The sequence below is a fragment of the Falco punctatus genome, assembly GCF_963210335.1.
Source record: "Falco punctatus genome assembly, chromosome: Z".
Lineage (NCBI taxonomy): Eukaryota > Metazoa > Chordata > Aves > Falconiformes > Falconidae > Falco > Falco punctatus.
In genome coordinates, this window is record NC_137586.1 from 38,960,455 (window position 1) to 38,974,535 (window position 14,081).

The following is a 14,081-nucleotide window of genomic DNA, read 5'->3' on the forward strand; positions in this document are numbered from 1 at the left end:
GCCATTTAAGTATTTCACTTAGCTATTTGTACATATTGACTATAACAAGGTTTCAGTATTTCCAAACAAGTGCCCTGCATCACTGTTGATAGCAGATCAGTTGCTTAAAGAACTTCTATTGTTGCACTGCCAGAAGAGTTTATATTTGAAGGAACAGCACGTACTTCACTGAAAAAAAAGCATTACTCAGCAGGCATCTCACTCAGGCCCACACAGACTAAAAAAAAAATGTTCCAGAGCTGAAATATTACAGCTTGTTTGCACCTGAAGGTACCAAAAAGTGATTTACTGTTGGCAGGTTTACCCACAAAAATTCAATTTGAATGTTTATTGGGAACTGTACAAGTACTAGCATGCCTCACTGGGGAATAGTCTACCTCTCAATGCCACATAAAACACTGACTGAAAAACAGAGCAGAGGCAAGCTCACCATTGTTTAAACATATCCCATGTGAAACAGGGTTAGGAGGCAGGCAGCTGGCATGGAAGGATTTGCCATTAATAGAATATGAAGAGGCATGGCAGAGGAGATAAATCGACAGACATTTATTTCTTTCATGCTCTCTCAAACAAATACACACCATTTTTTTGTCTTCCTCATTAATGTTGCTCCTTTTTCATAAAGATAGGGAAAGAGTAATAGGACAGGGAAAAATCTGTCCTACTTTATGCTGAACCTCAAGAAAGCTCTGAAGCTTGTGCAAGGGGCTTGTAATCACTGTTTGCATGGAAGAATATCAAATCTGCATCTTATCCACTCTCCAGTGCACCAAGCTGGGGGCTCATCCACTGCCCTCCAGTGTTGAAGCCTTTTATAATGGTACACATCAGTTAAATTAGGATCCTGACAGATCCATGCCCACCGGCCAGATCCAAAGTCCTTTAAAATCAATGAATAGATTCAGGCCACCACTGCTGTCTTCTGCCAGCTTTTCTGTGTTGGGAAAGACCACAGGCTAAAGAACTGTGTTGGCAATCATCTGACTGCCTACCCCATCTGAATAACTTGGAGAGTACCAACAGAGAAATGCCTAATTAAAAAAACCAACTACAACAACAACAAAAAAAAATCACCAACCAGAAAAACAACCACAACAAAAAAAAAACACGCAAAAAACCCCAAACCCAAAACAAAACCAACCCACGAAAAACCAAAGGCAAACAAGAACACAAAACCCAGAGGGAAACTTCCAATTACTTCTATCAGATAGATCCAGACAACTTGTTCTTAATACCAAGAGCAAATTATTCTTAGTATTAGAACCCATTCCAGAGGGTTTGCAAAACCAGATCAGCAGTTCACCTAATCTAGCATCCTCTTCCCAGTTCTGCTGGATATTTCAGAGGAACTGCACAATTCCACAATTCATCTAATCATATAAATCTACACAACTGGGAATCTTTTTTTCCCCCTTGCCTAGCTGGTAATCAGCATATGCCCTGAAGCATGAGGATTGGTTGGAGAGAAAATAAAAGCAGAAGAGAGAAGAAATAATAATGTAACTTATTTGAAGTATTGCTTTAGACTCTAATGGAAGCCACTGGAAATTAATTCTTCATAGTACAAATGCCCTGTGGTAATGCTCTGAACTACAGGTGGATTAGCTGTGTCATGCGCACCTAAATGGCTGGTGCAAAGGTGCTTGGTTTTAAATGAAAGAGTAATTAGTATTCATGTATAGAACACTGTTTGGGTACTGACAGAGAACAGTGGGAACATATCTTTGATGCCCAGGAAATAAATGTATTCTTCCTTCTCAGCAGTTTCACTGTGGACACCAGTGGATAGCCCAAGCTATGTGCCCTTATTCTTTATTCAGCTCACTAGTAAATGAATTCCTAAGACCAGAAAGGGAGCTAAAGTGACTGGGTAGAGTTAGAGTAGTAAATACTCATATTTCTACCTGTGCTGTATTCTTCAATAGTGCCAATGAAGTCGGAGATAGGAAGCAGTGTTCCTTGCCCCATCATGGGACTGGCGTTTGCAGGTCGCTCACTGTGACATTTACCTTTAGGCAGTCATTCTGCAGGACAGTACTTGAGGTACCAGGCAAAGCAATGACCACAGCACCAGGATTGGCTTGCACATCTCTGTTAGCTGTCTTTACATTTCAAACCCAGCAGAGAAGCCGGTGGGAAGTGGACTGGCACAAAGGTTTGGCCATTAGCAGACTCTTTTGTGTTGTTACTTCTTTTATTATGTTTGAGAAAGGCTTTTTTCCTGCAAGGCTACAGAGATAGCCTGCAGCAGTAGCCTAGAGAAAACAGGCATCACCAAGATAGGACAACAAGGATGAGTGATGAATTGCAATGACACGTTTGTGTTGATAGGATCTTATGAACGATGTAGAGAAAGGCCAAGGGGGAGTCATTGCCTTCATGTTCAGTAGCCGGAGAGCATTTGTGCTAGTTGAATGTCTGTGCTTGAATAGGGGAAGTCAAGGTGAGGGACATACATATTGAAAGCTGTCCATTTTGATGCCTGCTTTCTGTGCTGTCTCCCAAGCAAATGTGCTTTATAGAAATAGTAATCAGAATCTGACAACAATAGAACAACTATGAAAACGAGAATGCAGGTTGCATGAGAGTATAGGTGGCCATTTATTGCAATTGACCAACAAAAAGATACTAGGTGAGGAAAATGGGAGTGGAGCGTGTGGTTTATGTGACAAGATATAGGCATCTCTGCGATGGTTCATCTTTACTATTAGAATTGCTTGCTGCCTTCTACTTGCAGATGATCCTTTTAAGCGCAAAACCCCAAAACACATAAGGTTAGGTTGCAGCACGCACCTTCAGTCTCACTGCAGGTCAGGAACAGTATGATTTACTGTCAACACAAGTCACTTAGAGATAGCTGTGACATTTGGTCCTGTGCAGTCTGGAGTACAAAGTTTCTAAAGAAAAACTCAAAGTAAATACAGAGTTTAAGTGAAATATCTTTACTCTCATGCAGTTAACCAAAGCACTCAGAGGTCAATTGCACTGGTTCAGCTGCTAGTTTCACAGGAGGTGTGACTGGAGTTTAATTTAAAAGGACCTCTTTTCTGTTGACCACTACTTTATAAAGACCATCTCATTGTGGACTTTTGCTCTACAGAAGATCAAGAGAGATTTTTGGTCTTAAAGTTTTGGTTTAAGATCCCTTGGGAGAAACTGACCACATCCTCTACTGTTGGGAACATTAGATTCAGTTGCTACATAAAGCAGCAATTGTTTATAAAAGTTCTGGGAAGGCATAGATGCCAGAAAGTTTACACTAAATGCCACACATTCTGGATCTGTTGAACTTACTGTGCATGCACAACCCAAAAGTATATTATATAAACAGTAGGACTGATGTATTATGGATGCACTGAAATTACTGTGCCTGCATTGTATGCTCCTTTCCAGAATTTCCTGAATTAAAAAGAGTGGGTTGAGGGGTGCAAGTGGGGAGAGGTTGTCAAAATGAGTCTTTAAATTATGTCAGGCCATTCTTTAGAGATGTGGATGTTAGTGGAGCTGTGCTACTGATAAGCTCCAGTGTTCTTGATCAGATTTACTCTAGTATCAAATTATTGTTACTAGACAAAAAACCTAGTACCAGAGACTTAATTCTGTCAAAGAAATGCAGAGTAAACTTTAAACAAAAAAATAATGCTTAATAATACAACACATTTATTCACTAGCTAATTTTTCCACCTCTGTATATTTTGATTTTGTTTTTCATTCTAACTGATTAAGCCTCTAGTCATTGTAAAACCAGACAGAAATATTGATTAAAATCCAATCCAGGTCCATATTTGACTTTATTTTTTGAATGTCATTCTGCACATTCTCCCAGTACTTGAATCACAGGTAGAAGAATATGTGAAATTTTGTAATGTTAATTTTCTCACAGATGCTAGTTGAAAAGAAAAGAAAAGAAAAGAAAAGAAAAGAAAAGAAAAGAAAAGAAAAGAAAAGAAAAGAAAAGAAAAAAGAAAAAAGAAATGAAAAGAAAAGAAAAAAGAAAAAAGAAAAAAGAAAAAAGAAAAGAAAAGAAAACATCTGTGGGGAAAAAGCAAAGAATAAGGCAGCTGTGAGAAAGAGCATATGTTACCTATACAGTTCTCTCCCTCATCTGATTTCCAATTCCCCTTTGGCATCTGTACATCTAAGTTTAAGCTGGAAATTGTAATGAATTTTTCCACTGCTGCTGTCTTATATTGCCACAAGAGAGTAAGAGAAAGAAAGGCTTTCCGAAATGCATGCCTTCCTTTTAAAATAAGATTAGTAAAAAATCACCAGGAAACTTGAAAATTTCTGGCAGTTCGCTGTGCTGTCCTTATTTACCCTGATGTTTCTTCTCAGAGCCAAACTGTAACATACAGCCACCCCTGCAGCTCACTGCTCCTCCATATAGCTCTTTTCTACCTATACAGATAATTTGCATGTGCATCAACATCTGGGACTTCCTCAGGCACCACGAGAATGTTTCTGTTCAAGACTACATCTAATTTGGGAGAAACAAACTTATAAATCCTCATAAATATATTGTGAACTCTTCCCTGTCATCTTCAAGGAGCACACTTAGGTTGCTTCCAACAGATAGTAATTTTTTTTCTCTCTCCGACTCAATAGGCATCACAATTTATTGATCTCTGTGTCCACATCTCAGTTAACAACATTTGCAAAGATCTCCTGTTAGGATAGTGATTGCTCCCACTTGCACACATTATTTTTCAATGACACTTACTCGTCTTGTTGCATTTCCTATGAGCTCTAAAAGTGCACTTGCTATACCTCTAAAGCCTCATTTATTAGACTTGATCCTGAAAGCTGATTTTCTGGATGGTTTTGTGCAAAATGATAATAATGATCCTACTCAATATCCTCTAAACTAACATTTTAGAAGTTTGAACACTTTAGAAAGACTTGACACAAATGTATATGGTACCTGAGATTCTAACTGGAGGTCCTTTCACAATGAACTAGGTGATAGAAATGAAGCTACATCCCAGTCTGATGGAGCAAAATAAAGCGGGAGACAAATCTCACTTTTTTTCAAAACTCAGCTTAGAGCCTCCCACACAAGTTATGCTGCTGGTGCTGATCTGGGAAAAAAAACAACAAAACAACCACACACAAACCCCCAAATATTCATTCTTTATAATAAACTTATTTAGGTTTTTTTTAATAGCTCAAGCTAAATGTCAGCTAAAAGCACAAGCATCACTGGAATCATGTCTGAGCTCTATTTTAAGGCCTGAGAGGGACACAGGCTATGTTCTGACTTCATCCAGTCAGATAAAGAAATGAAGAGGACTGTTCATTTACAGGAGTAAAGGTATTTATATGGATATTTGCTGTTACTGTAACTAGAAACAAAGCTACAGCTGTTCTGCAATCAGAATACTGTCTTGCATTGAACTCCTGATTATAATGCCAAAATTTTCCTACGTTTTGGTTTCATAGTGAAAAAGTCCAGGATTTGGTCTACTTCTAATACATCTGTTTTTTCCTTTGACATCTAATGTAGAATGAGGAATGTTTTCATAACACGATTCACGATGTTGTCAGTAAATGAGAAGGTGCTCCAAGAAGACTAATAGGTTAAAATATCTATCCTTGGAGACATAATATTAGAATGGAAAGCTGTGCGCTTTTGAAAAGAGTTCTACATTTAAGATGTGTTTGTAGGTGTCCTATGATGAAAAGGATGACACCTCTATCACACTGTTGGCTGTAGCTACCTTTTGTACCTTTTAGAGATGTGATGATTACAGAACATCTCTGAAGCACTTTCAGTCTGATTTTTTGGTGCTCTGCCTAAAGCCGCTTTTTTTTTTTTTTTTTTTAACATTAATGACAACGGGACATTGGTGTAATAAATTTTTTTATACAGGAATAACATTGCAAAGGAAGGCACAGATACTGCCTTAAAACAGCTAACAGTTGCTGATCTCTATGGACCTTATGGCAGCTTCTTTTCCAAAATGTATGCAAGAACAAATAAACGCCCCAAATTCTGCAGAAGGTTCTTTCTTTTACGTGAGGGACTAAGTTTATACGAATGTGAACAAAAGAATACCCTTTTCTCTATGCATGTATCAACTTTCAACTACAATATTTTTTCCTGCACTACTTTGTAAATTAATCATTTGGTGTATAACTCTGGCTGTTGCTTGCCTCTCTCCATAATTGGTACTTTATAGTTGTCAGCATTTATTATAGTACATCACCAGTGCAACGCATTCATGACCTGGAATAACGACCCTCTAATAGGATCAGGGGACATTTAAAGTTCCTTTTTTCATATAGTTTGCAGTCTCTTATGAGCAGAACAATCAAAATTCATTGCCTAAAGGATCTTCTGTTGTTGGACAATCAGACTCATTTGCAATCATCATTGGTCTGGGCTAGCCTTAAGTGCTACAGAAACTATGAAGCTCAAATTGACCCTGGTCAGTGTGTCACCTTGGTCTTTTGGGAAAGGAGTATTATGACAAAATTCCACTGCTCAAAACTATGTTTGCACAAAGTACCACCTTGCTGATATGAAGCACAAACATAATTGCTACATATTCACAATTTAATAACTAGTGTAACAGTTCCTACAATAAGCTCTCCCAGAAATGGCAAATATTCAACATACTTATTTTCAAGCTAGAAAAACACTGGAAACAATCAGTGTTAGCTTTAAAAACCACCTAAATATTTAGGGTGGTATGTAGTGAAGCTGGGTTCTCTGGGATGTGCAGTAAAAAATGCCTTCAGAGTCTAATCAGCCAACAAATCACATGCAATGCCATAAAGTAAAAAATTCCAATGGCTAACTATAGTTCTCAAATCTTTGGTTTTTTTTGTTTTCCAGTATGCTTACAAATGATTTTTCTTCTATTGCATCACATGTGAACATATCTGTATGGGTTATTGGTGCCCAGGTTTGGGGGGGTGGGGGATGTGCTGCTGGGGTGGCCTTCGTGAGGAAAGGCCAGGAGCTGCCCTGTGCCAGGCCCAGCTGATCCCAGCCAGCTCCAGCTGATGGACACACCACAGGACACAGCTGAGCCTCTCAGCCAATGTGGTGGCACGCACATCCATGATAACATGTTTATGAAAGGGTAAAAAATGCTCCGTGGCAGCCATGAGAGAAAGAAACAGCCCTGAAGACACCAAGACCAGACAAGAAGGATTGGATGGATGCCAGAGTAGAAGTTCCTCTACAGCCTGTGGAGAAGGCAGTGATGGAGCAGGTTGTTCCCCTGCAGCCCATGGAGAACTGCATCAGAGCAGATATAGATATCCACCCTGCAGCCTGTGAAGGACCCTATGCCACAGCAAGTGGGCATGCCCTAAAGGAAGCTGCACACTGTGGACAGCCCACACAGGAACCATTTTTCAGGCAGGAGTGGCAACCTGTGTGGGACCCACGCTGGAGCAGGTTTATCCTGAAGGAGTGTAAGCCCATATGAAGGACCCACACTGCAGCGGTTGTTGAAGAACTGCAGCCCATGGGAAGCACCCACACTGGAGCAGTTTATGAAGAACTGCAGCCTGTGGGAAGGACCTCATGCTGGAGTAATGAAACTGTGAGGTGGAAGGAGCAGCAGAAAGGATCTTCTGCCCACTAACTGCAGTACGCCATTCCTTACCTGCCCTGCACCGCTTGGGGGCAAGAGGAGGTGGAAGAGTTGAGAACGAAGGACTGAATCTGAGCCTGAGGTGCATGGTAGGGGGAAGGTGGTTTTAATTTTATCTTTACTTCTCACTATCCTACTCTATTTCTAATTAACTGGAAATTAAACTAATTTTCACCAAGTCAAGTGTTTTCTCCTTGTTATGGTAATTGGTATATGATCTCTCTGTCTTTACCTTGAACCACAAGCTTTTTTGTCTTGTTTTCTCTCCTTGGCCTGTTAAAAAGAGGGAGTGAGAAAACATCTAGGTGGGTATCCAGCAGCCAACCACAGTTAAACCAGCACAATATCCATTACTTTTTGGAAACACAAATGCTCAGCTAAGACAAGTTTCCAGCAGACATTGATAGACACCCTAAACACCTTGGAGATTTTCTTCAAATTCTTCCATCTGAATTTACCCAATGAGATTACCATTAATGAGTGAAAGGGTTTGGTGTTTCTTAAAGTCTTTTGTGTACAGCCTTTGCTCTTCTCTTTAGTAGGACTGCCTTATAGTCTTACTATCAAGTTACCATCCTGATATTACACCATTAACGTCCTTCAGCTGCATTATAATGCTTGCATGGCTTAGGCAGCTGTAGACAGAGTTTTGTGGGAGGTACTTGTTTCCAAAGCCTTGCTCAATAGGTCCAAAACAGAAAGGAAAAAACAAGTTTACATCATCAAAACACATAAGGGTCCAAATATTTTTTCCACTTACATTAGAGTGACTAGATAAAAGTTACACATACACTCCCTTTTCCTAAACCATCAAGCAAAAAAAGAAATGCATCTCAGATAGTTTAGACAAAGCACTCAAAACCTGCACTACTTATGTTGTGTGTAAACATAGTAATCTATAAAAAATACTCTTATTATAGCAGGATAGAGCAGTATATAAATGCCCATATACACCATTTTCACTAATTCTACCCTCTTTTGTAAGAGGCAGAATGAACATAAATAGTTTACCATTTTCAACAGATATAACATTTATATGTTCATCTAAACTAGCTTCATCAGGCAATTAATTGAGAAAAATATGCCATCAAATCTGCAGAAGATATTTTTGCTGAGTAAATCTTATTCTCACATGCACAGGTCTATTGCAAGTGGGAAGGGGCAAGCAAAAATCACAAACCCCAGCTCCTGTCCACATCCTATAAAACATCCAAGTGGAAACTACAGCTTACACATTAAAGATTAATTCTATAATCTTGTTGGTATGTAAAATTTAGCTGTTGACAGAGCTGTCAGCTCAATCAGGGAGCTTAGCTGTGGCAATACTAATTATTGTCATGCCCAAAACTGCTGTGCCCCACCACACAGAGGAATCCCTGTACTTGGGAGATGTGCAGCTTTTAAATAAGGCTGCATGGGGAAGAACTGCAATGAAGGTATCTTCAGGAGGCATTTGCATGGGAAGCTGCATAAACCAAGAAGGAATGTGATATAAGGGGACAACTATGTCAGCCAGAGGGAAGATTTCCTTTAGCAACAAAAAAGAAATTCTAGCAAACTTGTAAAGTCACTGAACAAACTGGTGAGAAGCAGGAACATAGTTCTTAATCTCTTTCATTGCTATATATAATGTTCCAGAAAGCATTGGTGGTTATTTTGAAAACAGCTGCCAAGTGGGCAAGTCATCTGTATTTTGTTACCTACTGTAGTGTAGTTTTCATATGGTTTGCTCATAGACAAAACTTATGTCCCCCTGCCCTTTGTTGAAGCTTGTTTGTAACATAATATTTGTATTCTGGGAACCCTCTAATCAAACAAAATACTAACCATTAATTCTTTTTGCTAATTTGAAAATCACCTTAAACACAGGGAAAATGTCATTTTTTTTAATGATGGAAAGCTTCCAAATTCTTAATTTCTAAAATAAATGTTGAATAAAAGATGTGCTCCCAAAGTACTTCTTTTACATTTTGAATGTTTTCATTCTCTGCTGTAAAAAACCCAAACCTATTACAAACCAATTGAACCTATTATAAATCAAATTAAGCAGGTGACTAGGAAAAGTCAACATGGATTTACCAAAGGCAAATTGTGTAAGAGTGACATCATCTTCTAACACAAAATAACGTCTCCTGTCAAAATGGGGAGAGAAATGGATGTTGTTTAACTGGACTTCAGCAAAGTGTTTGACACTCTTTCCCACAGTCTTTTCCTGGACAAACTGTCATGATACAGATTGAATGGGTGGTCCGTGAAATGGGTAAGAAATTGCCTCACAGGCTGCACTTAGAGGATCAATGGTTTTTACTCAGGCTGGCAGCCTGTCACAAGCAGGGTCTCCCAGGATCAGTACTGGGCCCCACAGTGTTCAACACTTTCATAAAGTGAATCTGCATGAAGGAACTGAAAGCACCCTCACCAAATCTGCTGATGACATTGAATTGTGTGGTGAGGTAGACACAGAAGGCAGGGCAATCTTTCAGAGACCTGGAGAGGCTGGAAGCTAGGAAAAACTCAATGAATGAACTTTAATGCAAAGTCCTACACCTAGGATGACATAACTAAAGTGCTCAGTACAGGCTAATATCTATGTAGCTGGGGAGCAGCCTGAAAGGGACCTGGGGGTCCTGGTGGACAAGAAGCTGAGCATGAGTCAGCAGAGTGCCACTACAGCAACCAAAGCAAATGGGATCCTGAGCTGCATCCTCAGGGGTGTTACTAGCAGAGGTAGAGCACTTTTCTCCACACTTTTCAGGCTGCAGCCCAAATACTGTCTCCAGTTCTGGGCCCCACAATTCAAAAAAAAGATGTGGACACACTGGAGAGGGTCAAAGGAGGAGCAGGAAGATGATCAAAGGACTGGAGAGCCTGCCCTTTGGGGAAAGACTGAAGGAGTTAGGCCCTTTCTCCCTGGAGAAGGGAATGCTCAGGGAGGACCTCATGACTGTTTCAGTACTTAAAGGGCAGCTATAAACAGGATGGAGATTCTCTTTCCATAAGGAGCTACATGGAGAAGACAGGGTAGTAAGTACAACTTCCACTAGGAGAGGTTTCATCTCAATACGAGAAACAAGATTTTTTACAATCAGAACAATCAGTCCACTGGGACAGGCTCCCCAGGAAAATGGAAGAGTCCCTGTCATAGTTTTTCAAGATGCTATTGGACAGGGTGCTAGATAATCTCATCTAGGCTTCCTTTCCTATGGATGGTTGGACCAGGTGATATTTTGAGGTCCCTTCCAGACTAGGATGTTCTATGCTTCTACAATTTCACAAAACCTATCTCAAAAAGTATAATTTTTTTCATATTCACAATTGTTTCATGAAAAACAAACTCTTCCTATTTTTAATCACCCTTTTAATGGAAAAGAAAAAAAAGTGCACTGATAAAATTACCAATTCTAGGATGACTTCTGATGCTATTCACAGCAAGAATGTGCTTTTAAAATCACATATGTAGACAAAGGTTTCCTTTTAAGGCACTGAAAGACACTGTCCTGTCTTCCTAAACAAACTATTCCTTTCGCTGTGTGTCTATGACCAAAATTAATGACTAAGTGGAAAGAGTAACACTAAAATATTTGTGTGTATTTTTGGAGAGAAGCAATATCCATTAGGAATCAAAAGTGCATTTGCATAACCAAATTGGCAGTTATGTCCCAGATACTGCACACCTCCTCGCCTCAAGTAAAATACATATGTATATATAAAAGATGCATGATCTCAAATATGTGTTTACCACTCTTATCTCATTGAAAGAAATTGGTGTTCATTTGGCTGACATATACTATAGTCCTACATTCTTTTATTTCAGAAAAATAAAAAGCAGTTCTTCTCCACAAGCAAGTTTGTTTTCTTGCTCCCTCTTCCCAGACTTCTATTGATCTTATATACCTGTCTGATCATCCTGCTTAAAATAGCCCTTTTACTCAAAATATCTATTGTGGTAGGAAGAGAGCCTGCAAGGAAAAATATTGATTAATAGTAGTTCATTATTTTGTTTAGGTGAAGATTTAAATATCTAGATGAAGGAATAGCTTCCAATAATTTTCCATGAACCACAAAAATCCTACTAGTATATTAAAGGTATTTGTGGTCATGCTGAATTTGAAAATTTCAGTCTTCTGAAAAACCAGAAGGAAAGATTTTTCATACTTTTTACTGGTGGAGACATTCAAGTAAAATAAGAATAGAACTAGTAAAATAACAGTGCTCGCTTTCTATCAAATTAAGTAAAATATTCCTTTTCTGGTGTCTGTTTTTAACCTGGGAATAGCCAACATTTTACTAAATGTGTTTACACTAACACTTTACTCTGTGTGTTGGAGTTCAGGTTTTTAAGATCTATACCCATCCAATTAGAAAGATGCAGAACTCTTTGAAATTAATTAAACATTTAAAGAGGAAAAAAAAATTACGGAAGAATTACTCCATCATACAAAAAGCTCTTGCAAAAAACCTCATACATTTCTATTTTTGTCGCTGCTAAATCACATTTATAACTAAGATAGAATTGTGCTGATCTAAAAGCTTAACAGTATTTTACTTGTTTTCTTTTTTTTCACTCTTTCGTATGTTTTGTTGTGTTAGGTTTCTTTAAAGCTTTGATACTACTATATGCAATAATATACAGAGATGGCAGCCAATGAGAAGACATACTGTTTCTCCTAACAGGTAAACTGTTAAACAGGTTAAACCAATCCCTGCATTTCCCAGAAACTGAGGAATGTAAGGTTTGCCTCTCAAATTTAACAGAGACAGAGAATGGTAACAGCAGTTTTCTTTTTCCATCTGTCTACTGCACAGGATGAGAAAGCAACATCAAAACTCTTCAGGAATTTAGAGGCATACCGAATTCAGAAAAAGAGCAGTATATTTTGTTGTAAGTGCTGAAGAAAAAAACACATCTCAGCATTCTCCCACTTGAAGGGAGGAAGGGACACTAACTTAAAAAAAGATATGGAAGTGAGCCAACAATGCAACCTTGCATGGTCTCCCTGCAGTATTACTTGCTTTACTTTTATAGTGTTTCAGACTTAGCCTTAAATTAAGAGAGTTGCTTAAGTTAGCTTGGAGTGCTGCTGATGTTATTCTGATAGCACAAGCAAGACTTCCTATTTCTTTCTAATAGTTTGTGTTTCTGCTGAAATTGAATGGAATTACATGAAAGTCTTGCCTCTAACTCATAAAGCATGCTCTGAACTGTGAAAATAGCAAAATGTTGGTTTTTCTTTCATATTGGGTAGAACTAGGCAACCTGAACACAGCAGTACGTACCAGCTCCTTTTGCAATAAAATAATCAGGTTTTATACAATCATACCCAATTAAGGATTTCACTCTACCAAATTACGATAACTAACAGAAGCCAGGGATGAAAAACTGCTGCAGAAAGGTTTAGTGAAGTAGAAAAATAACTCTAGTAGTAATGGTATTACAGTCAGAACTGAAATCTCCTAGCTACAACTATGACTGTTTGCTATTACCTCTAATCAAGGTGAGACAGTAGCAGAGAAAGAACTACTCTGCTTTTACAAGGTCGTTCCATGTTCATGTTACCTGACAAATAACAAAAACTCTTTCTGTTTTGGACTGACCTGCCATTTCTGTGTAGTTCTAATTCTTTAAGGTAAAGATTTTATCAGTCCCTTAATAGATCTAGAATTTAGAACTAATGTTTTCAGTTGTATTGAAACCAAGCATCGTTTACTGACAAAAAAAAAATAAAAATCAGTATTTCATGCTAGGTGGATATGTGTACACAAAGAAAATAAATGATATAAGGAAAAAAAATCTTCAAATTCTGCTCTCAAACCAAAGGCTGCACAGTTTTGCCAGCTTCACTCCAATCAGTTACAGTTCCAAAATTTGGTATGAAGACATACAAAAAAAACCCTATGGGATGTTAAAGAGACATGAAGATATGTTGAAATCTTGTCTTACTAAAAAAAAAAAAAAAAAGTAGTGACACAAGACTATAATTTGCAACATCACCTTGTCTTCACTGAATTATACACAGCTCAAAACCCCCCTGTGTTTGCATATGCAAAACCAGATGTTAAGCCTTTTCATTTTACTGTCCTCACAATTTCAGTGTATCTCAAAGATGTTATTCAAGGGAATCCAGTATCTGTATTCAGATTCCTTTTGGTCATGTTAATATGTTAATCTTTTTAAAACCAGGAATAGAATCACTTAGGTTATATACTGAGCAGTAAAGTCCTGGATGTTACACTGTAGTTTTGCTACTGAAAACTTTAGGTATCTTTGTAAAAGGAAGACCACATGTAGCTTGAACAGGCAACAGCTGACTGTATGGAGAATGATTGTTCTTTTGCTTTTACATATATGTTAATCCAACCATTAATTAGATGACTTCCAGAGCTCCACAATCTTCATAAACATATACAGGCAGATTGATCTGTAGAAATTGACTGCCTCATGCTACCAGAGTTTAATATTTAAATTATTTTTCT

At 38.3% G+C, this 14,081-nt stretch overlaps 1 long non-coding RNA gene across 1 annotated transcript in view; it reads right to left on the reverse strand.

Annotated features, from left to right (window-relative positions):
* LOC308057120 overlaps window positions 1–14,081 on the reverse strand; it is a 94,086-nt gene that overhangs the window by 42,400 nt on the left and 37,605 nt on the right. The window contains exon 1 of the long non-coding RNA XR_013925143.1: window positions 1–14,081. This exon is cut by the window's left edge and continues 16,563 nt beyond it; it is cut by the window's right edge and continues 37,605 nt beyond it. This is a non-coding gene — a long non-coding RNA (uncharacterized lncRNA).